The sequence below is a fragment of the Peromyscus maniculatus genome, chromosome 20, assembly GCF_049852395.1.
Source record: "Peromyscus maniculatus bairdii isolate BWxNUB_F1_BW_parent chromosome 20, HU_Pman_BW_mat_3.1, whole genome shotgun sequence".
Taxonomy (NCBI): Eukaryota; Metazoa; Chordata; class Mammalia; order Rodentia; family Cricetidae; genus Peromyscus; species Peromyscus maniculatus.
The window spans coordinates 46,263,289-46,289,686 of NC_134871.1; the positions used below are offsets into that span (position 1 = coordinate 46,263,289).

A 26,398-nucleotide genomic window follows, 5' to 3' on the forward strand; every position below is an offset into this window, starting at 1 on the left:
CTATCTATCCATATCCATCCATCCATCCATCCATCCATCCATCCATCCATCCATCCATCCATCCATCTATCATCTATATCCATCATCTATCTATCTATCTATCTATCTATCTATCTATCTATCTATCTATCTATCTATCTATCTATCTATCTATCTATCTATCTATCTTATCAACAGTCAGAGAGTACACATGGTATGACAGCCACTCTGTCATATGCTGACAAAACAAAATTAGTCCTGTGGCAAAGAAATCCACTCCTGAAGAGCTCAGTGCTTTGATGGAGATCCCACGGACATTTTTTTTGTTTAGGGTTGTGGGAGTTTGAATGTAATTGGCCCCCATAATAGCATAGGGAGGTGTGGCCTTGTTGAAGGAAATATGGGGGCGGGCTTTGAGGTCTCCTGCTCAAGCTTCTCTCAGTGTCACAGTCCATTTCCTGTTGCCTTCTGATCAGGTCGTATCCAGCACCATGTCCGCCTGCATGCTGCCATGCTCCCTGCCATGATGATAATGGACTAAGCCTCTGAACTGTAAGCCGCCACCTCAATGAAATATTTTCCTTTATAAGAGTTGCCGTGGTCATGGTGTCTTTTCACAGCAACAGGAACGCTAACGAAGACAAAGGTGCTCCAGTTTTTGCTTTGTTTTGTTTGAGAGAGGGTGTCACTATACAGCCCTGACTGGCTTGGAACTTGCTATGTAGCCCAGGCTGGCCTCAAACTCACAGCAGTTTGTTTATATCTGTCTCCCAAATCCTTGAACTAAAGGCATGTGACACTATACCCAGTGGCTTTTCAGGTTTTAAAATGTCTCCCTGGCAATTACCATTTAATCACCAAGGGAGGAAGGGGCACTGTCCCATTATAGCCCAGCTCAGAAAGAACAGGCCACATGTGTCTGACTATGGTGGGTCTACTCTGGGTACGCCAGCAGTGACTGCCCAACCTTCAGGGCGCTTCAAAGCAGTGGTTCTCAACCTGTGGGTCACAACCCCCATGGGTCCGGTGACACCAGATACCCTGCATAACAGATGTTTACATTATGATTCATAACAGTAGTAAAATTACAGTTATGAAGTAGCACAAAAATCACTTTATGGTCGGGGGTCACTACGACGTGAAGAACTATCTTAAAGGGTCATAGCATTTGGAGGGGCTGAGAGCCATGGCTCCGAGAACCTGCTCTAGCAGGCCCTGCTGAGGTGGGACAGGGGAGCCATCTTCGGGGACCACACGACTGGTCCCCTCAAACCAGCCACCAGCCACCATTGACAGGGCCAGGGATGAGACCTGACTCAGGGCCGTGGATAGCAGGACTCTACCTGACCAGCCAGCCAGATCTCTCAGATCTCAGACTGTGAGCACGGCTGTGACTAGACTCAGACAGGCAGCGGGAGAACACAAGAGGAAAAGGGCGAAACTCATATCCAGCCCTGGAGATGAATGCCGGAAAAGAGGGCTCTTTGCCACCCTGGTTCTCACAACTTCCCTCGGGTCAGTTCCCATGAGCCCTCACTTCCAGCACGGCTCTGTGTGCCGGCCAGAGTCCTGCTGCAGCGGGGTTCTGAGCTGCAGGACGGAGGTGTGAGGTTGGTGAGAATGAAGAGTGTCCACTGGTTGTCTTTCAATCAGATGAGCAGTCTTTATTTATACAGGTTCTGATGCATCCCCAGCACGAGCAGTTTCAATTCATTTCTCCTTAATCGTTTCCCGAGAATCATTAACATTTACCCATTTCGGTTGCTTTCTCTCTTCCCCACTCCCCTGACATCATTAACTGACCTTTACCCCATTTCTAAGCATTCATTTTATATTGCAAGCCAGATGATTATAACTCGTCAGGCACCTCTTATTTGTATTGTGCCCACGCTGGCAGCAAACATGTGCTTCCAAAAATGGAAGATAGTCCAGCCTTATGGTGAGTCCTTAGCAATATGATGCTCTTTCTTATATTTTTGTAGTCAGCTAAGAGCATGATACTATACCTAGAGTATTTTTTTCAGGTCTAAGTCAATTTCTAGGAGGTCTGCATATCACGTTTACGTGAGCAGGAGTTGTGCTTCTGTTCTTCAGACATTCTCAGAGTGGTGACGACTAACATCTGACTCTTAACTGTTGGGGCCGAGTTTCTATTCTTCCTGGAAGTTTCTACTTGTTCTTTTTCTTTTCTTTTCTTTTCTTTTCTTTTCTTTTCTTTTCTTTTCTTTTCTTTTCTTTTCTTTTCTTTTCTTTTCTTTTCCTTTTATTTTATTTTACAATACCATTCAGTTCTACATATCAGCCACGGGTTCCCCTGTTCTCCCCCCTCCCACCCCCTCCCGTTACCCCCAGCCTACCCCCCATTCCCACCTCCTCCAGGGCAAATCCTCCCCTGAGGACTGAGATCAACCTGGTAGACTCAGTCCAGGCAGGTCCAGTCCCTTCCTCCCAGACTGAGCCAAGTGTCCCTGCATAAGCTCCAGGTTTCAAACAGCTAACTCATACAATGAGCACAGGACTTGGTCCCACTGCCTAGTTGCCTCCCAAACTGATCAAGCCAATCAACTGTCTACTTGTTCTTTTACTACCAAGGGGACTAGGAATTTTAGATACCTTTGTTGATATTTCGGCACTAGAAAATGTCTAACCTTTCTTGCCTTGGCACTGGAGAGATGTCTGACCTTTCATGTCCTTTATCTTTTCCTTATATGTTCCTATAAATTTTTAATGTTGCCGGGCAGTGGTGGCACATGCCTTTAATCCCAGCACTCGGGAGGGAGAGGCAGGTGCATTTTTGTGAGTTCGAGGCCAGCCTGGTCTACAGAGCGAGATCCAGAAAAGGCGCAAAGCTACAAAGAGAAACCCTGTCTTGAAAAACAAAAACAAACAAACAAACAAAAAAATTCAATGTCATCTTTTAAGAAACCGGCGATGGTGGTACACACCTTTAATCCCAGCACTCAAGGAGGCAGAGATAGGCAGATCTCTGAGTTCAAGGCCAGCCTAAGTTCCAGGACAGCCAGGGCTACACAGAGAAACCCTGTTTCTTTGAGGGGGCGGGGAAGAAAAGAAAAAAGAAAAAGAAATCATCTCTTAAGTTCTTGGACTATAGTTATTTCTTTTTTAGAACAGTTAAGTAAGCAAGAACCGTTAACCTTAGTGAGTTCTTTCTTATTCAGGGGGACTGCAAAGACCACCAGGGGCGACCAAAGGAACTGGTTTCTGTGGTAGAGTCTCAGAGATGCTGAATTTCCTTGTAGAAACTTTAGACAAATTATCAGCTTTTGTTCCCAGTAAACTCAGCCACAATCCCAACTGACAAAGCAAAGCTAAGAATTACCACAGGAACAAGTCTAGCCAAAGTTAGGGAGGCCTGACGCTCAGGAGCATCCCTACCACAGGTCCTGGCCAGTGGCCGGGATTCTCCAAAGGGCCCTGCTGTCAGGTGCTCCATTCCCAAAACGGTTATGTGCTGTTCCCAGAGGTTACGGCATGGCTTCTGCCAGTGTCTTCCGGGACATCAGCCACTTGTGAGGGAGGGAAAGGCAAGAGTCACTCCTGTTCACACCTGGGGCCTGCCTAGGCTGCTGGCCACCAGGGCCCGATCTAATGAAGCAGACAAGACATGGGCTCCGGAGTGAATGTTCATGTATCATTTGTCTGTCCCTCTGTTCATTCATCCATTCTACGGGCAGGGACAGAGGGTCTAGTCAATGCTGGTCTTAGAGGAACTGAGGAACCATCCACTCCTCCACGTCTCTGGTCACTGAGGGGATGAGTTCTGGGTGCAGGAGGGAAGGAGGCCAACCCACCCAGCCACATGCTGGGGAGTGCACTGGCTCCCCTCCTTGACATACCTGCCGCAGCCAGCAGCTCTAGGTGCTACTTTCCATCAGTGGGACACTGCGAGGTACTCAGACTTGGTTGTGTGTCCCCGTGGAACAATCCCGAGGGATTGGCTTACCCAGACTCATCAAGGCTCTGCTCTGTCTCCAGCTTCCCAGAGTTGTCTGGTGGTAGCCCAGGTAGTTAAACCCTCACCACCCCCACAGTGGTGCTGAGGTGTTTAATTGGGAGCTGTCAGCAGTTTGGCAAGGTGTTCTGTGAGCGAGCCTGCGGCCCCGAAGGAGATGAACTTTTTAAAGCTTTGCCATGAGCTCTCGGGGAAGCATGGCTGTCTCAGCTGGGGTTTCTATTGCTGCGACAAAATGCCATGGCCCAAAAGCAAGCTGGGGAGGGAAGGGTTTATTTGACTTACACTTCAGCATTGCTTTTCATCACTGAAGGAAGTCAGGACAGGAACTCAAACAGGGCGGGATCCCAGAGGCAGGAACTGATGCCGAGGCCATGGAGGGGAATTGCTTCTTCTGACTTGCTCTGCCCACCTCCTTACGGAACCCAGGACCAGCAGCTCAGGGATGGCACCCCCCACCATGGGCTGGGCCCTCCCCCATTGATAACTAAATGAGAAAATGCCTTCCAGCTGAATCTCATCGAGGCATTTCCTCAACTGAGGCTCCTTCCTCTGATGACTCTAGCTTGTGTCAAGTTGACACACAGAATCAGCCAGGACGACGGCCAACTGTGTGTACTTACACATTGCCACAAGAGAGCCCGCCTCTCGGTTGCTATGGAAACCCAGAGCCAGCCCCTTAGTTTGGTGCCTGCTGGTCTCCCTGTGCCAGCTGCATCCTGGCTAGGTTAGGAGGCTGCAGACTCACCATAAGGAGGCCAGGATACCTTGCAAAGCTCCCTGCAGCCTGATTTCTACACGTTCTTGTCACACATGTACACATGTGAGTTTGCTAGACACCCGTGGAACACGCTAAATTCCCGAGTCAGCCCACTCTCCGCCTCTCCCAGAGTGTTTTGCATCCCCAGGTGTGAGGCTAGTAACACCCACCTCAAGTCTTCAGAATCTCGAGTCTCAAGATGTCTGGACAAAAGTCCTTGTGTACCAAAGCCTTCCGGTTTTTACCTCTCTAGAACCAGAATCTTGGTTTCTAGATTCCAGGATCATAGACATCTAGGGATGGAGACGTCTAGAATGACAGATCCACGGTGTCTAGATGCTAAAGAGAACTTTTAGTGTGCTCCATCCAATTTCTCACTAAATGTCCTCTGACAGACCACCATATTGCCGTTTAAATGGCTGTAGCGTCAGTGAACACTACCCAGAGCTGTACCAACCCTTTATATTGACCCCAAAGACACCTTGTACACCCACTCTCTTGCTTGGACTCTGCTTGCTTCTGGGGTGTAGAGGGCCTGCCGAGTCTCACCTAAGCAGGGGGAGGGGGACTGGGAACTAAAAACTCATCTAGCTTTTTTTGTTCAGTCTACACCTTCCAAGGATTCTGAGCCCCACACCAGACAGGGCAAGCCAGGAGCTCAGCCTGGGACAGGAGATGGCGTCTGTGTTCAGTCTGCCAGTGCCCAGGGGACAGCCATGTACCCCGGCAGCTGCACACCCGGCCTTACTCAAGGCCCCACACTTCTCTGGTGACCTGGGAACTTGACAGCCTTTGGGTAGTCAACAAGCCTCTCTTGCCAGGTCGAGAGATGACTCCTGTAGACGACTCTCCTGGGACTGAGGACACAGTGGGGGGAGGGGATGTGAGCACTCTGGCTCCAGAAACCTGGGTCCCCTCCCTCTTTACTCCTTGATCTGGGCAGGGCCTCTGCCCGGTTCGGCTCAGACACATCCCCGGTCCAGTCCTCACTCTGGCTGTCATGGGCCAGGACATCCGCCCAACAAACCTGACGATGCCTGGGCCTGGGAAACCCGATGGGGTGGGGGCCCCCCAGGCTTTCTTCACATTGCTCCCAAACTCACCACCCATGGCTGAGGCTACCCTTCCCAACCAGTGTCGTACTGACCACACCAACCTTTCCCCCAGATAGCCTCTGGAGCCTGAGCCAGTGACCAAGGCTAAGAGCGAAGGAGGCGCCTCACAGAGGCCAGGGGATGCACAGGGAGCTAAAAATACAGTCCACACACAGGCTGCTCCTTCCCTGAAGGCCCCTGGGGCTTGCTGGGGAGGCTGGCAGGGACACAGGATCTGCTTGTACCAGTCAACAGGTGTGGCCCAGGGCACTGGCCTGCTTCCCTCTCCCCTCTACTGACCCTCCAAGACCTGTCCCCTGCATGAGTGAGCCCCCTCCACAGTCCCCCACGCCAGGACTTGCCCGTTCCTCTGCTTCCCTGATAGCATCCCTCCTCACCTTCCAGGCTACGATGCAGGCTTAGGCCTCTTGCCTCTCTGTTTGGGGGTGCAGCCAGTCTGGACCAGTAGAACCCCATTTTCACTCTGTGAGTACAGCAGAGCCAGGATTATAGACTCAGGGGTACAAAGCACAGCTCTTGCTCCAGAAGAAGTAAGACCGTTTACTTGGAGCCAAACATGGGTGAACAGTGTTGGGAATGGGTTCATGTCATATATACACACGTGTGTATATATGACACTATTCACTGTTCCGGTTTGTGAAGTGTTTATTTCCTAGCTTGCTTTTTTTGAGACAAGGTCTCATGTAGCCCAGGCTAGCCTTGAACTCCTCATTCTCCTGCCTCTACCTACCAAATGCTGGGATCACACGCATCCACCACCACCATGTCCTACATGAACTTTTTATAGTCAGGTAACAAGCTAATATAGGAAATCAAGGCACTTAGCAAACGCATTGGTGAGGACAGCAGACGAGGTGTGTTACAGGAAACCCTAGATTCCAAATGCCAGCCGAAGACATTCTTAGATTTGGGGCTCTTGGGAGCTAATGGTTTCACTTGGTAGTAGAAACATGTGACGATAGATAGAGGGGTGGGTGATCAACGGCTAAGGATATGGGATATAGCCCGCGATAATGCCGGCTTTGGATCTGCAACACTCCAACTCTCCGTAACCACAGGGCTCTAACCAGTCAGTCAGTCTGCAGGATCTTCTATATAGACATAGCCTCACTCTGGCGTATACACCCCCCCATCCCCCGTTTTTCGAGACAGGGTTTCTCTGTGTAGCTTTGGAGCTTTTCCTGGAGCTCACTCTACAGCCTAGACTGGCCTCGAACTCACAGAGACCTGCCTGGCTCTGCCTCCCGAGTGCTGGGATTAAAGGCGTGCGCCACCACCTCCCGGCTTGGGGTGAACACTTTTAGAGCCCCCACTCTTACACGTGAAGACACAGAGGCACAGAAGGTTAGGAATTTTGTTCAAAGCCGCAGAGCTGTGAGCCAGCACGTCAGAACCCAGGGCGTCTGTGCTTTGAGGCTCCGCAGTGGTCTGATTTGGTTTCCCTTCCTCGCCTTCTCATCTTTCTGGCAGCACTAATGAGCACCAGGCCTGGGCGTTCTGAATGCTTATTTTAGTGTCTGGATTCCATCCCGAGTCCCAGGGGCCAGAGAGAAACGGTCTCTCTCGGTCCTGGCGCCCGGCAACCGGGGCACCTGCTGCCATCTAGTGGCGACTCGGAGGAACGCCCCTGCCTCACATGCTGGAGTGTGTTCACCGCCCCTGGCCTGGTAGACCCGCAATGCTTTCTGCGTTGTTAGAAGATGAGTCACTCACACTCCTGGCTCTCAGCGTCTCCAAGTCAAATTCTTGTGAGGCAGATATTGGGGCAGAAACCACGGAGGGCTGGCAGGAGAGTGGGAGGGAGTGTGGTGCGTGGGTTCTGCGGGAGGTGAGCCCCAGATGGAAGGACCTGGTGGCCAGGCGAGGACCTGGGGCAGACCTGGCCCTGCGTGAGGTCTTTCTCCCGGGGCTGAGGAGAAACACGGGGCCCCCGGGGCTTCCTAACGTGGTGGAGGGAAGGTCGCTTTGGCAGGTGTGTGGATGGCCGTGAGGGTAGCTCAGCTGGGTCATGACCTCATTTCTTCCACCATCTGTAAAGCGAGAATTTTAAAAGGTGTTCATTTCTCAAGTGTCATCACGAGAATTGTGTGTGTGTGTCTGTGTATCTGTCTCTGTGTATGTCTGTGTGTCTGTGTGTGTATGTCTCTGTGTTTCTATGTGTATGTCTCTGTGTGTATGTGTTCATGTCTGTGTGTCTTTGTGTATGCGTATGTGTGTGTATGTCTATGTGTCTATGTGTATGTCTCTGTGTGCGTCTGTGTGTGTGTGTGTGTATCTGTGTATGTGTATACATGTCTATGTGTATGAGTGTGTGTGTGTGTGTATCTGTGTATGTGTATACATGTCTATGTATATGCGCGCGCGCGCGCGCGCGCACATGTATCTGCAAGCATGCACGTGGCATCCAGAGGAGGACATACACAGGGGTCCTGCTCTGTCACTCTCCACTTGATTCCCTTGAGACAGGATCTTTCACTGACCCCAGAACATGCTGCTTTGCAGTTGGGCTAGGCTGGCCAGCACGCCCTCCCAATCAGCCCGTCTCTACTGCCACCCCCAGGCCCAGCACGAAGGTCACAAGCACAGGCGGCCACGCCCGACTTTTCCCCTTGGTCTGGGGTTCAGGGCCTCACGTGTGTTATTCTTCCTTTCTGCACCGCATCTCCAGCTCCTCACCATGAGTGCTAAAGCAGGGAGCAGATGCAAAGACTCAGCGAGGCCCGTGTGCAGCAGGCACTCCATAATTGCACGTTCTGGTGTAAAGTACTGAGGAATCATGAGAGACCCATCTGTTCTATCAACAACTACATACATGTGTATTGTGTATGTGCATATATGTAGTGTGTATGCATATATGTGTATGTGATGTGTGACCCAGTAGGAGTTTTTTGTTTGTTTGTTTTCGAGACAGAGTTTCTCTGTGTAGTTTTGGTGCCTGTCCTGGATATCACTCTGTAGACCAGGCTGGACTCGAACTCACAGAGATCCGCCTGGCTCTGCCTCCTGAGTGCTGGGATTAAAGACGTGCACCACCACCGCCCAGTAGGAGGTTCTTATGAGCAGAATGAAGAAAGGATGTGTTAGGAGGAAAATTCTGGAACATTCTACGTTTACTTACACTGACTTAGAAGATGAAAGGGAAAGAGGGGCGGGAAGTTAATCAGGCAAAACCCGGAGAGATTGTCTCACATCCCTGAACGTGCTGTGACCTTGCCTAGGACCCCATCAGGGCTGACCTCCACAGCCGCCTGCCCCATTCACGTCTGAGCTTCCAGACAGCTGCTCTACCAGGCTGGTCAGAGGCAGCCATCTCCACTCCTCGTGGACTGCCGCTCACCCAAGGCTCCCCTCTCTGTTTTATCTATCTACAGGCATCACAGGTTCGTTGTCGACAACACATTGCCTGCCTCCGAGTTCTCTATAAAAATACCCTTCGCTCTGGACTCAGCAGACACGTTCTCCACTGCCGCCGTGAGCAGTGGGCACCTGTCCCAGGGTCACTTATTTCTGGAAAACATCTAAAATGGCTCAATAAACCCTTCTATTTCAGATATCTTTTTGAAAAAATTTGCCTCACATGCTATTCCTGGCATAAAGACTGAAGCCAGGTCAGGTTGGTGGGTTAGGACTGGGCTTGGATGTGGGTGACACCAAATTCCAGATAACAGGGTCCCCAAAGTATTAATTTCTCTTTCATTTGGAAGTGCACTGGGAAAGACATCTACTGGGTTCTGTGTATGTGTGCTTGTGTGCGTGTGCGTGTGTGCGCGTGCGCGCGCGCGTGCGTGTGCGTGTGTGTGTGTGTGTGTGTGTGTGTGTGTGCGCTTGTATGTATGTGTGGAGAGGTTGGGGTGGTGGTGGTGGTGCAAGCGTTCATATGTGCATGTGAGTGTGTGTGTGCGTGCGCGTGCATACGCACTGATTTGCATACCTGAACACAGAGGCTGGAGGATGCCCGAGGACTGCTCTATGACTCCCTACCTATTTTTCTGCGGCTGAGTCTCTCACTGAACACAGTGATTCTCCTGTCTCCACCTCCACAGTGCTGGGTTATAGGTTGCACTTATAACCACGTTTGGCTTTTTCTGTGGGTGCTGGGCATTTGAACCCAGATTCTAATGCTTGTGCAGCAAGAGCTGTTACCACTGGGGCATCTTCCCAGCCCCTAAAGAATTGTTTTAAAATAATTTTTTAATGGTTTGTTATCATTAAATGCTTGATTTGTCTAGCTATTTTTTGCCTTTTAATTTTTAAAACAGGTTTTTTTTTTTTTTTTTTTTTTTTTGGTTTTTCGAGACAGGATTTCTCTATGTAGCTTTGCGCCTTTCCTGGAACTCACTTGGTAGCCCAGGCTGGCCTCGAACTCACAGAGATCCGCCTGGCTCTGCCTCCCGAGTGCTGGGATTAAAGGCGTGCGCCACCACCGCCGGCAAAAACAGGTTTTTAATTGTAATATTATTACATCACTTTCCTCTCTCCAGCCCCTCCCACACTCCCCACTCTCAAGCTGATAGCCTCTTTTTCTTTTATTATTGCTGTTGCATACATATATGTGTGCGTGTACGCATGTGTATGCGCAAGTACATATAACTGTCACCTGCCGAGTCTGTTTACGTTGGTGGTGTGTATATGATTCCAAGGCTGACAACCAATTAGGAGGCTCACTCTTGGGAGAGGTGAAGTCTCCATCCCCTAGCGGTCATTATTTGCTTGTAGTTCTTTGTGTAGGGTGGGACCCTGCAAAAGATCCCCCCTTTCATGTTAACGTTTCCAATGATATGGCCATTGTTCTGGTCTTGTTTATGCAGCCATTTCTAGGAGAGACGGTTTCACAGCAGACTTCCTGGTCCTCTGGCTCCTATGATTTCTCTGCCTGCTCTTCTGTGATGTCCCGAGCCACAGATGCAAGGGCTGTGATGCAGACGTGTCTTCTGGGGCTGGCTTCCCACAGTCTGTTGAACTCCGCCTTGTGTCCAGTTGTCGTTTTCTGTGATGGTCTCCATGTGCTGTAGAGAGAGGCTTCCCTGATGAGCGGCGGGAGCTACACGTATCTCTGGGTGTAAGGATAAGATTTAGAATGTAGAGCTGGGTGGTGGCGCACGCCTTTAGTCCCAGCACCAGGGAAGCAGAGGCAGGCGAGAGCTCTGAGTTCAAGGCCAGCCCAGTCTATGAGACAAGTTCTAGGACTGCCAGGGCTACACAGAGATACCTTTTCTTGGAAAACAAAAAACAAAAAAGTTTTAGAAGGCAGGAAGGAATTATGCTGATCTAGCGAAGTGTGGGAGCAGACTCTCTTCTGAGGTCCATGGCCTCAGCAGCCCGGGGAAAGCTGGCATGTTTCCCTTCTGTGGAATGGGCCTCAAGTCCAAACAGGGGCTCAATATCCAGGATCTGCGAAGACCTCAAAAACAAAGAGTCAAGGAAACAAATGACAATTAAAAATGGGCTAGGGATCTAAACAGGGAGTTCTCAATAGAAGAAATAAAAATGGCTAAGAAATACCTCAAAATATGTCCATCATCCTTAGCAATGAGAGAAATACAAACTAAAGCAACTCTAAGATTTCACCTCACCCCACTCAGAAGGGCTAAGGACAATAAATGCTGGCGACACTGTGGAGAAAGGGGAGTCTTCATTCACTGTTGGGGGGAATGTACATCTGTGCAGCCACTCCGGAAACCGGTATGACGAATCTTCAAAAAGTAAAACTAAATCTACCCAGCGACAGAACTTGGCATATGCCCAAAGGATGACATCCTACTCCACAGATACTTGCTGAGCCATGGTCATTGCCACCCTGTTTACAGCAGTCAGGGAATGGAAAACAAACAAACAAACAAACAAACAAACAAACAAACCTAACTGTCCTTCAACAGATAAAGGGATAACGAAACCGTGGCCATAAAGCACAGTGGAATATTGATGGGCTGTAAAGAAAAATGAAACCATGAAATGTTCAGGTAAATGAGTGATGCTAGAAAAGATCATGGTGAGTGAAATAACCCAGACCAGACATTCAGCGCCGCGGGTTCTCTCTCGTCTGCGGTTCCCAGCTCCAAATCCGCAGGTGTGAGAATACACATGGAGTAACCACAGAGAGCAGGGAAGCGTAAAGGGAGCATGGGTGGGGGGGTGGGAACAGCAGGATACAGGTGATGTGAAGTGGGAAATGGAAGTGGGGGGAGGGGCTCTGGCTGGGGATGAGGGAGGGAGATCAGTACAGAAGGGGGAGGGATGACACCAGGTTGTTTAATAAAGCCCCGGGGAATCATATTATTTTATATTCACGTAAAGACTATATATGGCATAAATATATCCTAAAGGAAGCTAGACCTCTGGGGCTGACCATGCTCCCCACAAGAACCACAGACTAACAAAAACTCCAGTAGCAGGCATAATAAACCTTTCAAATGGTCGCTCGGGGTAGCCCTGGTGACTCCCCGAACAATATAGATTATTGATGTAGCCCTTGATCGCCTCTGGGGGCTGAGAATCGGCCTCTGTTGCTGAAGGCACCGCACACTTAGGACACAGGACTCAGAAGATTTGAGGTGGATCTGACCTGAAAGTCTCTTTCCCGTAGTCTGGCTTCCGTGGTTCCAGAAAACACTGTGTGCCGGCTGCCAAGGAGGGAAGCAATTAGATAGTTCTACCCAGCTGCACCACCCATGAACCGCTACCACGGCCAGCACAGGAAGGGACGCATGAAAGGTGCAGAGTGACGCGGGTCAGAGGCATCAGCAGCTCCGTAGTTCGTTATTTTAGATACCTATATAGTTAAGATTGCGGGACACTGCCTGGGGTGTAAAGGGGTCCCAAATTCAAGGCCTGCAGTCAGCTACTCCCGTCCTTGAGATAACCACACAAGGACCAGCAGCCATTTTTTTTTAGAAGGGACCTGGTCCCCAATTGATGCATAACTGCAGGCTTCTCGTTGCCTGCCTTATAAAGCTTCACCAGGCTTTCCGAAGGAGGAGCAAGCTTTGCATCTATTTTTCTTCCCAGTTAACGCTCACATCCGGAGCCACTCACGCACCCGAGGCTGCTCTGGGTTTTGTTAAAGCACACCCTTGGCTCACCCAAACTGTCAAGACACAGAACACTGTCATCACCCCCCAAAAGTGCCCTTTCACCCCTTCGCCGCGTCTCTCAGCCTCACCCACCTCCTACACACTCTCTTCACTGGTGACGAGGGCAGAGGCATGCGCTCTCGGCCGCTGGATTACATCCAGGGCCCATCAGTTTTTTTAAACCACCGATAGGTTCGAGCAAAAAAGACACTTAGGTGCTTGCGGTGCGGATGTGGCCAAGGTGGTGGTGGTGGTGGTGGTGGTGGTGGTGGTGGTGGTGGTGGTGGTGGTGGTGGTGGTGGTGGTGGTGGTGGTGGTGGTGATGCAGAGGAGAGGGCGACCACGTGGCGGAGGGGGGAGGGCAGGGGAGCGGCCTGAGCGGTCAGGCTGAACGGCTCACCGACAGATGGCGCGCGTGACTTGGAGTCCTGCAGGCCCCGGGCCGGCAGGGCAGAGTCCCCGCCTTCCCAGCTTGGACCATCCACGTGTCTGTACAGTCACTGCAGCGGCGTTGGCCTGCCAGCGTGTCCTGGGCAGAGGCTCCAGGGTTGGCAGCGTCCACGCAGAACGCGGTGTCCTCCCCAGGGGTCCTCTCCTGGGTTCCCAGCTCCTCCACCCTGTACCCCTTGCCCTCTGGAAAACCGAGGGCATGCTCTCCAAAGCTCCCCCGTGGGAGGGGGACTCGGAAGAAGAAGGGACAGGGCATCCTTGCGTCTCCCAAAATCAAACCCTCCACTCTGCAATGCAGTCCTGGGAGGCATTCACATCCTCCGCAGCAGGGCTGGGGCGTCTCTGAACTTAGCACATCCCCATCTTATTCTGTCACCGGAGGGGGAGGGTTTGTTCCTCTTCATTCCCTAGTTGTATCCCAGAACAGCCTAGGGTTTATCCAGCCATTGGAGATGCCTCCGTTTGCCCCACAGAGCACAGGTTTGGATTTAAGCTGTAGGCTCTATCAGTGTGCAGAGAGGAAGCAGGGCAAAAAGAAGGACCTCGTTCCAGTGTGCTCTCTATTGCTAGGATAAACACAAAAGCAACGTATCCAGGAAAACGTATGTTTGACTTACAGATTACAGTCCATCGTTCAGGGAAACCAAGGCAGGCACTGAAGCAGAGGCCACGGAGGAACACTGCTCACTGGCTGGTTCAGCCTGCTTTCTTATACAACCCAGGACCACCTGCCCAGGGGTGGCATCACCCACAGTGGACTCTGCCCTCCACATCAATTATTAATCAAGAAAATGCCTCCTAGGCTACCTGATAGAGGCATTTTCTCAACTGAGGTTCCCTTATCCCAGATGACTCTAGCTTGGGTCAAGTTAACAAAACCAAAACCAACTGGCTCAGGCCCTGAGGATGCTGATGTGGAGGAAATGGGAGAAAGTGGAGGAGAGACTTCCGACCCTGGAGCTTTGGCAGCTCCATGCGGAGGACAGTGACTGGCCGATCTGCACTGTGAGGACAAAGGAGGTGGGAAGACATGCACCTGAGGCTTTGTGAGAGGAGGCAGGAGGCAGAGCACGCTGCTGTAACAAACAGCCCCCAGTCACACTGGCCTGAGTGGTCCAGGCTTCATTTATGTTACCACCCAGCTCCAGAGGACCTACCTTCCTTCTTCAGGGCTACCAAACACCCCTGGTCTCCCAGTGAAGCCACAGTGGAGGAAGGGAAGTGCTCAGGACCAAGTGAGAGGTTTAGAGACCCCTCTGAGAGGGCCACTACTTGCTTTAGCCAGTGAGATCTTACAGGGAGGGCAATGACATGCCTCTCTGGGCCAGGAGGGTGAGGCCAGAAGTGGGTGGCCACACTGCTGCCATGGTCATTGCCTGAGACCAGAAAACATCTGCTTTACTAATGGTTGTGCTTGGCATGGGAAATGGATGGGGCAGGAGGGGCAAGTACAGGAGCAGGCAGGAGCGTAAGAGCTCTGGTCAGGAGGGTCTGAGAGATGATTAGTACAAGCTTGGGGAGCAGAAACCTAACATGGAATGATCTGGAAACCCCAAGATGACCAGTCCGGCTGGGTGGGAAAATTTGTGAAGTGGGTTGGTCAAGAATGAGGTTTTGAAAGAGGGCTCATTGGGAGGGATTTTGAACTTGGAGCATTTGGCCAAGCTCCTGCAGTCCAAGGAACGGCTGGAGTCAGGGGCGGTTCCAGGGCTCCAGCGTGAATCAGAGGGTCACTTAAAATTAGTCCCAGCGGCCCAGAAGCCAAAAGGCACAGTGTGTGAGCTGTGTGGCAGCCAGCTACAGCCTCAGGGGAATCTTGGGCAGGGAGTGCTGTGTGGGATGGGGCTCGGTGTCCTCCCAGGAACTCATTTTGGGCCGTGGGCAGCACTTTGGGGGCCTTTTGGGTAGTGTAAAGTGTGGTTGGTGGACTCCCTGGTCAGTCTCTCTGGGGCTGCCTCAGCCTGGAGGGCTCCCCCTTTTGTTTGCAGCCCCTCCTTCAGGGAAGCACTCTTCTCAAGAGGAGCAGGTCACACTCCACAGGCCCCCTCCTTCGTCTTTGTGGCTCAGTTCGCTGTCGCGTTAAACTGGATGATGAGGCAGAAGTTTTAAGTCCTGTGTGGCTTGGCCTTTCCACAGCCCTCCCCACACTTCACCCAGCAGCAGAGGCTGTACCCACTCAGTGACCGGGTTAGAGTCTTCGCCCCCTCCCCCTCTTCCTCCCTGCTCCCCCTTCCTCTCGTGAATTCAGGTCTTTAATGTCAGAAGATGGGAAGAAACAGTCAATGAGGAGGTAATTCTGGCAAATTCTGCAAGCCCGCTAGTTCCCCAAGCTTCTCCGGAGTCACGTGGCTACAGGCTTTGATATTCTTTGTTATCACACATGCCTTGAACAGAGCAGGGGCGGGGGGGGGGGCGGGGGATCTGCTTGCAGGAAGGTAGGCTAAGAGAGACCATGTCTGGGACTGAAGTACTTCTCCCTCCAGCCCTACTTGCTCCTCAGAGCCCCCACCGTCCCCTGTCTCTTTCAAGGACACTCTGTTGGCTTCTCAGCTCCGACAAGCTCCAGGATGATCTCATCTCCAGATTTCAGTTGATTTTTTTTTTTTAATCCTCGGAAAATGTTTCCAAATACGGTCCCATTGCAGGTCCCATGGTCTCAGGCTCAGCTCTGGGGGAGGGGAGGTCGTTGTTCAACTGTCTACAGAAGGGAAAATGTGGGCTTGAAGCAGAAGGGATTTTCTGCAGACCTCATGGTGCGCTTCAGGGCAGCCAAGGGAAGCCCTGCCCTGGGGAGGGAGGCTAGCCCAGTCTCTGGATTGCTGTGGTTCCGGTTCTGGACTCTGGAAAAGCACTCATGGAAAAACCATCTGGAGCTCAGGCTGCACTGGGGAGTCCCCTCCCGAGATCACTGGCAGGTTTCCCTGTCTGGCCTGGCGGTTGGCGGGCAGGGGTGAGGGGGTGGGAGGGGGGAGAGAACAGCTTCTCCCACCTCTCAGGAACAGGCTGCATCTATCCCATAGAGTCCTCGCCTCCACCCACTTGTGGAGGCCATTATCACCACAGAGCTGGGGGCGGGGGGAGTCCCTGTCCTGTCTTCTCTGTCCTTTAGATCATATTCTTCCCGGACAGGGTCCCTGCTCTCTGGTGGGAAGCCAGGCACACACCACAGGGTTGAAGCTGATAGTTCCGTGCCCATGTCCTCAGTTTTCGGAGGCCATAGAGCAGAGGGAATGGGATTTGGCCTGGGAACCCAGCCACCAGGCCCTCTCCGCCTCTGCTCTCTGTGACAGGAGGAGCTGGCTGTTCATTGTTACTGACTGGGTGACAGACCACAGAAGGGCACAGCCTGACCCCATACCAGGTGCAGGGCCAAGCAAACCCCGCTCCCCGAGTTTGCTCTGTGGTGGTTCTGCCCCGGCCTGTTCTTTCCTTCTGGCCCATTTGGCGGATCCCCAGCCCACACCCTCGCCACCACCACATTCCACCGCCTCGCTGTCATGATTTGGCTCTGAAATGCCCCCCTAGAGGCCACGTGCTGAAGGCTTGGTGGGCAGTACAGGATGCTGCTGGCGGTAACATAACCTCTTTTTAGAAATTATTTTTATTATTTTTAGTTATACGTGTGTTTTATGTGCCCACCAGTGCAAGCGCCCGAAGAGACCAAAGGAGTTTGATCCTCTAAAGCTGGAGTTATAGGCAGTTGTGTACCACCTGACATGGTGGCTCGGCATTGAACTGGGGGCCTCTGCAAGACCACTACATGCTCTAAATAGCTGAACTATATCTCCAGCCCAAAAGGTGATGGGCCCTTTAAGAAGAGAGACCTGGTGCCAGGAAGTGAGGTCATTAAGTCCGCACAAGGAAAGGGACTGGAGCCCAGTTCTCTTCTCTTTCTCTTTTTATTCCTTTGTTGCCCTGCCCTGCCCACCTCTCCTCTCCCTCTCCTCCTCCACTGCTCCCCTCCTGCCCCCTCCTGCTCTCCCTCCTGCTCTCCCTCCTCCCTGGCTGTCCCGAGGTGAGCAGTTCCTTCCATAACTGACCACGAACTGAAATCCCTGAAACCACAGCCCCAGCAAGCCTTTCTGCCCAGACCTCTCTGGCGTTTTCTTCCGGTGACTCCCCCCCCCCCCCGCCCCCCAGACCTCTGAACACTGTGCCCTTTCTGACTTGCTTTACCCACAGGGGACAGCCGGTCCAGCCCTGAGCCAGCTGCATGCCGTCTGGAATCATCTCCCCCATCTCACTGGGCCGGGGGCCCAATCGAAGAGGGGAAAGAATGCAGAGTGTCATTAGCTTTTAATGCAAGGTGGGATGAAGTGGAGGGATGGCCCTCTCAAGGGCCACAGAGGTGGTTTAGAGGGTAGTCGCGCTTGCTGCCAGGCCTGACAGTATCTGAGTTCAATCCCTGGGACCCACATGGTGGAAGATAAGACCCAACCTCCCAAAGCTGCCCTCTGACCTCCACGTGAGTGCTGTGGTGTGGACAGTGTGTCAGTGTGCACACACACAAACAAATAAGTAAATGCTTTTTATTTATTTATTATTATTATTATTATTATTTTTGGTTTTTCGAGACAGGGTTTCTCTGTGTAGCTTTGCGCCTTTTCCTGGAACTCACTTGGTAGCCCAGGCTGGCCTCGAACTCACAGAGATCTGCCTGGCTCTGCCTCCCGAGTGCTGGGATTAAAGGCGTGCGCCACCACCGCCCGGCAGTAAATGCTTTTGAAAGAGAGCATCTCGTCTCCTAAGAGAGTCAAGTACAAAGCACGCACATATCCATAAATATCCCACACACATGCCGATAAGTGCCTATATGCAAGTACACTCACGGGGGATCTGATGTGTGCGTCAGCCTCTACTGTACTCGAGACAATCTGATGTCTACAGGAACCCAAGTCAGGGAACGGCTGCAGAAGCGTCCAGACCAGAAATGCCACGTTCTTCGGTGCCCCTGACTCTACTCACAATTACTGCCTTCCTGTTCTACTCTGCCCGGGGCTCCCAGGGTCCTAAAAGTTGCTTCTAGGCAGAGCCTGGACAGAAAAGATGGAAACTTTATTATATTTGGCACAGGGCAATCTCAGACATCTTCAGCACAAAGAATCCTTAGACACAGAGGCCAGGAAAAGGTAATTGTTTCCTGGAGTCGGAGAGTTTCAGGGTCAGAATGCTCACTGGTCCCATCCCCCTGTGGTGGGTGTATTGACAGCCATGTGTACATATGTGTGTACATGTTGACATTATGATACTCCTGGGGAAGGACTCCAGGGTCCTTTCAGACATTAAACCCTGGGGATGCTCAGGTCTCTCAGATAACGTGGCATGGTATTTGCAGAAAGCCTCTGCAAGTGCTCCTGTATGGTCCTGATCCTGCCCTCCTGTGACTTACAGCACTTAATACAATATAAGTGATATGCAAATAGGTAGCAATTCATGGTAACAGGAAACATCTGTATGTACTCAATATTAGTGCAGTACTTTCCCAAGCCAAAAGGAAAAGTAATGGTCCAGACAGTGAGGTGTCAATGAGCCTGACTGGCTTGAACCTCCTCATCCTCTGGGCTCAGCCTTCTGAGTGCTGGGATTATGAGAATGCATCTCTCTGCCAATCCAATATTGTTATTTGTGGTTGGTTGATCCGCAGCTGTGGAAGCTCCAGATGGGGCTGACAGACTGCACCATTTGTATATGAATCACTATAGCATAAGCTGATAAAGATAAGGATAGATTTAGAGGGCAATTTGATACTCTGTGTCTCTTAGGGAAGTTTCTCCCTGCAGTGGATGGTGGTTAACTCAGGACTCACAGTTAGTCTAAGTGCAGAGAGTAGGTGACCATGGAGTGCTCAGGACATCTACATTATGCCTCCTCCCTGAGGCTCAGGTCAGGTTTTCCCACCAAATGCATGGGCTAATTGTGTATAAGTATTCATGTATGAGGCATGTACACACATACATGTACAGGGGTGAGGCATGGTGGCTTTTTACTGTGTGAGCTGAGGACCAAATGCAGGTCATCATACCTGCATGGCGATCGCTTTCCCAGCTGAACCTTCTACCCAGTTTTTATCTTTAAAGCACTTTGTGTCTAAGGATTTCAGGTGTGAGTTATTAGTCCTAATGCTGTCTTCCTAGTGGGGTTGTGACAAGGATGTCACATCTGAATCAGATGCAGTAGTGTACAGGGCATGAGGTCCTTGTGTTCACAGATAAGCACTAGAGAAACCAAGGACGTCACACACGCAGGCTTTTCTCAACAGAAGGTAGTTCAACCTGTTTCTGCCATGGATTGGACGTAGTTAATAACCTGGCGACCTTTCTATCTGTAGAGGCAGTCCTCACTCCCATCCCCCAGACTAGTATGTTTGTTTATTCTGGAGTCTTAGAACCCATTTTTTGTGGAAGAGGTCACAGATAACTTTGCAAAAGGCATGTGTGCTGGGGAGGAGTTTTGATGTAACCTTTGCTGTGGTAAGTGTCTCCAGAAACCTTGTTTCCAAAGTTGTGCTGTGCTGCTGAGCTATGTCAGAAATAAACTGCTTGGCATCAGAGTCTAGAAGTTGGAACAACCACCGGCTAACTAAGTTGTGTTGAACTGGGTTTCCTTCTTGCCTCACATGGATCTTTCTCTGCTGACTGGCTATGGCATTTGCAGAGAACACACACACACACACACACACACACACACACACACACACACACACACACACGGAGACAGCCTGGGACGGGCAAGGGGGAACTGGACACCGTGGGTACAGCTGCTGCGAATCTATCACGTTTTGGCTGCCTGCTGGGTGACACAGCGCATGCTCAGGGGCATCTCACAGTGGTTTAAAGCCCTCGACACTGGTCTCATGTGCACCTCATAGATGGAGAATCAAGGCCAAGGGCAGGCGAACCCACCACAGCACTGCAGAGGCCCTGTGGACCTCCAGGTCCCGGGACAGCAGTGACCACTCAGTAGGGAGCCTATGGTGATTTGACTAAAAATGGTCCACAAAGGCTCACAGGGAGTGCCACTATTAGGAGGTGTGGCCTTGATGGAATAAATGGGCCTTGTTGGGGGAAGTGTGTCGCTGTGGGTGGGCTCTGAGATTTCAGAAGCTGAACCTAGGCCCCTGTGGTTCACTCCTCCTTCCTGCTGCCTGAGGATCCAGATGCAGAACTGGATCAGCTCCTCTCCAGCACCATGTCTGCCTGCACTCAGCCCTGCTTCCCGCCATGATGACAGTGGACTAAACCTCTGAACTGTGAGCCAGCCCTTGGTTAAATGTTTCCCTTTATAGGAGTTGCCATGGTCATGGTGTCTCTTCACAGCAATAGAAACCCTAACTAAGACAGAAGTTGGTACCAGAGACCTGGATACTGCTGAGATAGGCCATACCATGATTTGTTTGTTAAGACTATGGAACACTTTGGGACTTTGTACTAGAAAAGCTATTGGACACTTTCAGCAAGACTTAATGAGCCAAAGTTGTTAATTTTGATAAGCTCCGAGAGATCACACAGCTAGCTGATGAAAACCCTACCATTTTTCTAAAACTGTTTACGAGAGACCACGTTTCAATATTCTCACCTTGACCTGGCCTCCCCAGTGGCCACCCGCTTCATTTCCCAGTCAGAGCCAGATATTAGGAAAAAAATTAAAAAAGACTGAGGAGGGTCCCCAAACCCTTCTCCAGGAATTGATAAAAATGGCTTTTCAAGTTTTTAATGCTCAAGAAGAGAGAGCCAAGCCCACCTGACAGACAAGGCTACAACAGAAGGGCTACGCTCCAAGCCCAAACCTCAGCAGCTGCCCTGAGGCCACCAGAGCCCCCTCAAAGGGGACAAGTGTAGTCGACCGCGAGGCTCCATCCTGCTGGAGCTCAGCCCAAGATGACTCCACCAGAGGCCTGCTTCAAATGCGGCCAGCAAGGCCACTGGTCACAGTATTGACTTGACTCCCAGATGCCCAGAGGGCCATATCCCATCTGCCGACAGCCTGGGCACTGGAAATTGGAATGCCCACATGTGGGCTCATCCTCTATGCCATACCACAGAGGTCCAGCCTAACCAACACTGGCAACGGAGACTCTTGTGGCCTTTGAACTCCTAAGCTTGGCAGAGGACCTACACACCCTAGACTTGGTGACCCCCGTTGCCGTCTCTGAGCCTCGGGTAACGCAGTAGGTAACGGGCATGTCCATTGATTTTTCTTTTGGACATGGGAGCTACCTATTCTGTTTTAATGCCTCACTCAGGTCCTACAGTTCCCTTGCCAATTTCTGTCGTGGGGGTGGACGGGAACCCCTCCTTCCCACTTAAGACCCTGACACTTCCCTGAATTCTTGCAGGATGATTTTTCTCACACTCTTTTCTGGCCATACCTGCTTGCCCTGTACCTCTGCTTGGTCATGATATTCTCACTTGCTTTGGGGCTACACTCACCTTGGCCCCCATGCCCTCTCCTGAGTTCCACTTTCTCATCCCCTTAATAGCCTCACAAGTTCCTGTCCTGTCCCTACCCTCCCATATCCAGTGGTTCCCCAAGTCTGAGATACCTCAATGCCAGTGGTGGCTACTCACCACTAGCCAGTTGTGATTCATCTTAAGAACCGTTCTTCCTTTCCTTCCAGACCCCAGTTTTTCTATTTTGGAAACCCATCGCTGAGGCCTTAAGCCTATTATCACCCACCTTCTCTCTCAGGGACTTGTAATACCTCTTGACTCACCCTGCAACACCCCCTTTCTTCCCGTCCTTAAGTCCTCTGTGGTTTACCATTTAGTTCCGGACCTCTGCCTCAATAATGAGGCGGCTATTCCAACCCCCCCAGTGGCCAACAATCCCTACAACCTCCTGTCTAGCGTCCCTCCTGCCACCTCCCACTTCACTGCTCTGGACCTGAAAGATGCCTTCTTTACTGTACCTTAACACCCCGACTCATACTTCCTCTTTGCCTTCACCTGGGAGGACCCCAACACCCGGTCCTCCAGACAGCTTACACGGACCGTTCTCCCACAGGGTTTTCGGGACAGTCCCCATGTCTTTGGCCAAGCCCTGGTTCGGGATCTCTCCACCTTCGACTCTGGTCCTAGCACACTCCTCCAGTACGTCGTAGATGACCTCCTTCTCTGCAGTCCCACTCTGCCTCTGTCCCCACAGGCCACCTCTTCGCTCCTGAACTACCTTGGCGCCCTGGGATATCATGTTTCCCCATCAAAGGCCCAGCTGTGCTCTCCCACTGTGGTGTATTTGGGTGTTCAACTCAGCCCGGGTCGAAGACCCTCACCTCTGACAGGGTCCAAGCCCTGTGGGACTTACAGCCCCTGACCACAGCAGACCAGATTCTCTCATTTTGGGGCCTGATGGGATTCTCCCGTCACTGGGTCCCTGACTTTGCCATTCTAGCCAAGCCCCTATACCAAGCAGCTAGAGAGACTCCCAAGGGGCCCCTCACCCACCTGGCAACTGTCCGCTGCCACTCCTCGTTACTGAGAGACGCCCTTCTAAGAGCCCCGCCCTTACTCTTCCAGACCCCTCCTGACCTTATCACCTTTATACCGATGAAAGGGTGGGGGAGTGGCCACTGGGCTTCTAGTCCAACCAGTCGGGCCTTTGAACCGGGCCGTGGCATTCTTGTCCCAACAACTGGACCCCACTGTCCATGGATGGTAGCCATGCTTGAGAGCCCTGGGGGCAGTGGCTGAACTCACAGGGCAGGCTACCCAAGACCACCCTGTTCCAGCCAATCATGGTATACTGCGGCGAGCTCCTCGGCCAGCAAGGAAGAACGACCACCACTCGAGGATTCTTCTCAGATCACACTTTATTGGAGCGCCTCTTGATTAAGGGAGAGCTGGAGGTGAGGGGCCCCGAGAACTAAATTGCAGCAGCTTATATGACGATTCAAGCAAACGGGTCAGTCCGTGATTGGATCCCGCCAGAATGTGAGCACGGGGAGCCACGGGATAGGCTGAGGACATAGAGCCAATTACAAATATACGCGCATGCGTGGGCCTCGGGACACATAGTCCTTGGAGCATAGCCAAATATGGAGTTGTTTACAGCTAGGCTACCAGGAAGTCGGCGCCATCTTAGAATGGCAGCTCCCTGCAGTATACTCCACCCACCACCTCCCAGACCTTCTGAGTCACTTCTCTCTCCCCCTCCTTGGGCCCTCACGAGTCCAAGTCTTTCACTTACTGTTTCTAGAAAGACCTCAAATTACCGTGGCCTCCGGTCCTGCCCTGAATCCTGCAATCCTTCCTGTCCCCTCCCCATCATGTACTTCCTCTCACTCCTGCCCAGGAGCTGGGGAGGCCTTACACTCACCCTTGCCTGGTCTCCTAGACCAGCTGCTCACAAATCCCCAACTCACTTGTTTGTTGATGGAAGTACTCTTACAGACAGATCAGGAAACCACCAGGTGGCACACGCAGTGGTCACTTCCACTAAAACAGTTGAAGTGACCCGCCTGCCTATGGGAGCCTCTTCACAAAAGGCCGAATTAATCGCCTTGACTAGAGCACTCCAGATAGCCAAGGGTCAATGGGCTAACATGTATACTGACTCTAAATATGCCTTCTTATAGCCCATATCCATTCTGTCCTTTGGAGGGAAAGGGGCTTCTCACTACCAGGGGCACTCCCGTAGTTAATGAACCCCTTATAGCTAAGCTCTTGGAGGCCCTCGAGCTCCCTGCAGAGGTAGCCATAATCCACCGGAGAAGACACCAGTCCTCCAAGGACCCAGTGGCCCGTAGGCAATGCCAAGGCTGACTCCGTAGCCTGGGGACTGGCCTCCAGCTTCTCCGGATCAACAGAACATATTTTGTTTTTGACACCCTTTTATCAGCCCTGTTATGGACCAGAGGAGAGGGACGAGCTCCCACCCCCCCAAAAAAGGTGCCACACAGACAAAGGATGGATGGTTCTACTTCAATAACCGCGTCATCCTCCCTCCCTCAGGACCAGCACTGTCCATCATTTCAGATGTCCACCAGACCTTACACACAGGCCCCAAAGCTTTGCTCCACTTCTTAGAGGCCCTCTTTGACTCCATGCATCTTCAAGCTCGTATTCCACAGGTCCTACTCCTCCTGCCAACCTGCAGGGGGTCCTTCAGATATGTCAGCCCCTGCACCAGCTTTGAAGACACCGATTTGGGCGAAGATTGGCAGGCTGATTTCTCTCACGTGCCCACCCCATGTAAAAAAAACTATGGTTGACATCTTTACAGAATGGATAGACGCCTTCCCGGCCTTCAGGGAAACAGCAGCCGTGGTGGTCCCAGTCCTCCTGGAACACATCATTCCTAAATTTGGCCTGCCATAGACCATACAGATGGACAATGGGCCAGTCTTCGCTTCCAGGGTCATGGAGCTCTTGTCAGAAGCCCTCAATGTCTCCTGGAAGCTCCACATTCCCTATCGCCCACAATCCTCGGGAAAGGTTGGGAGGGCCAATGGACTCACCAAACAATAGTTCACCAAGCTCTCCACTGAACTCAGGTTATCTTGGCCCTTCCTCTCTTCTCCCCATTGCCCTTACCTGACTCCGGGCTACCCCACACTCTCCTACAAGCCTGAGCCCCTTCGAGTTCCTTTATGAAGGCTCTTCCTCCTCAACCACTACTTCCCACCCCAAACTCCCCCACTGGCTGGGTTCCTGTCTCTTCTGAGGTCCCTTCTTCATTCATATGCAGACTGCTATCTCCATGCACCCATACCAATGAACCCAACTGCCCCTGAGCCTGCCCCACCCTCCCCAGGGAAGAGAGGACTCCTCAGACAGCTAGCTCCTAAGTCTCTCAAGCCCTGAGGGGCAGGACCTCATACTGTGATCCTCACCACCCCCTCAGTTGCCAAGCTCCTGTGACATCCATGTTGTTACCATCTCTCCACGCTCAAGTGGGCACCTATTCAGGATACATGGTCTGTCCAGCCGCTGGGACCCTCCACCCTCCAGTTTTCCAAGATGACCCAATAAAGGGCCTATCTGCTCTTCTGCTCTCTACATTCATCTTTGCCGTACAACTAGGGCAGATGATAATGATCTATTTTTTTTCCCCTAGAAATTTGCCTTCTTTGCTTCCTCAAGAAACAGATGCCTGAGGTCTCTAGGATGACAATTAACTGGATTCTCCTCCACTCACACCTCCTGCTGAATGTGAGTCCACCAATTCCCTACTCCTCTTCCCCATGTCATCCCATGCCCACAGGAAGTAGTCAGACTCGAACCAGCGTCCCTATACCCAAAGAGTCTGGAATGTTCTGGTGGAAGCTCCACCTCAGCCCCTGGCACCCTGGCACCCATAGACCCAAAGAGTCTGGAATGTTCTGGTGGAAGCTCCACCTCAGTCCCTGGCACCCTGACACCCATAGACCCAAAGAGTCTGGAATGTTCTGGTGGAAGCCCCACCTCTCTGCCCAGACCCTGCCCCCTCAGAAAGATCTGCCAAACATGGCTCCTCCCCTAGAGATGCTCAAGACCACTCCCACAGGGCATTTAAACTGCATCCCAGAAAACAGACACATGGTTTTTCAGTCTCTCGTCCCTGTCTCCTCTCTGAGGGGCTGGAGAATCACCAGGGAATGCTTTATCCATTAACCAGGGCCTTTTTTTTTTTCCTAATTCAGTCTGATTTGGATTGCTGCATTGCCAGAGAGGCTTATCAGGGTGCAAAAGCTTTTCAATTATGACTACAAGTTTTTTTATGACTACCTTTTGCTATGACCACCTTGCAACCATGTCTTGGTTTCGGGTCATGACTAACTGGTTATGTTTATGTCCTACTCCTATAACCTAGCCTATTTTGCCCAACAAATCCATTTGGAAACCCCTTACCCCGAGCTATAAAAACCTTGTCTTCCTTACATTCAGTGCTGACCTCTTGAACCTCACCTTAGGGGGAGGCAGCCCATTGTACATGAATAAAAAGCTTGCTTTCATTAGTTGCTTGCTTTAATTAATCTGGCCATGATGATTTGGGTTGGTCATCTTTCTCCTCCCATCTTTGGGATTAACACAAGTTTTATTTTAATGGGATGCACCAAAGAGTAGACCATCCA

General features: G+C 51.5%; 2 long non-coding RNA genes across 3 annotated transcripts; one reads left to right on the plus strand and one right to left on the minus strand.

The window, feature by feature from the left end:
• The first annotated feature begins 453 nt into the window (after positions 1-453).
• On the plus strand, positions 454-9,378 carry LOC143269694 (uncharacterized). The gene is made up of 2 exons (XR_013046269.1): positions 454-531; positions 9,199-9,378. It is a non-coding gene; the product is annotated as an uncharacterized LOC143269694 (long non-coding RNA).
• An 888-nt stretch (positions 9,379-10,266) lies between these two features.
• Positions 10,267-14,078, minus strand: LOC143269771 (uncharacterized). Of its 2 annotated transcripts, none has more exons than XR_013046467.1 (3): positions 13,965-14,078; positions 13,298-13,849; positions 10,267-12,447 (listed from the first exon to the last, which is right to left on the minus strand). It is a non-coding gene; the product is annotated as an uncharacterized LOC143269771 (long non-coding RNA). The 2 variants fall into 2 exon arrangements; XR_013046468.1 differs by having other exon boundaries at positions 10,269-12,447; positions 13,298-13,426.
• Between the last annotated feature and the right edge of the window lie 12,320 nt (positions 14,079-26,398).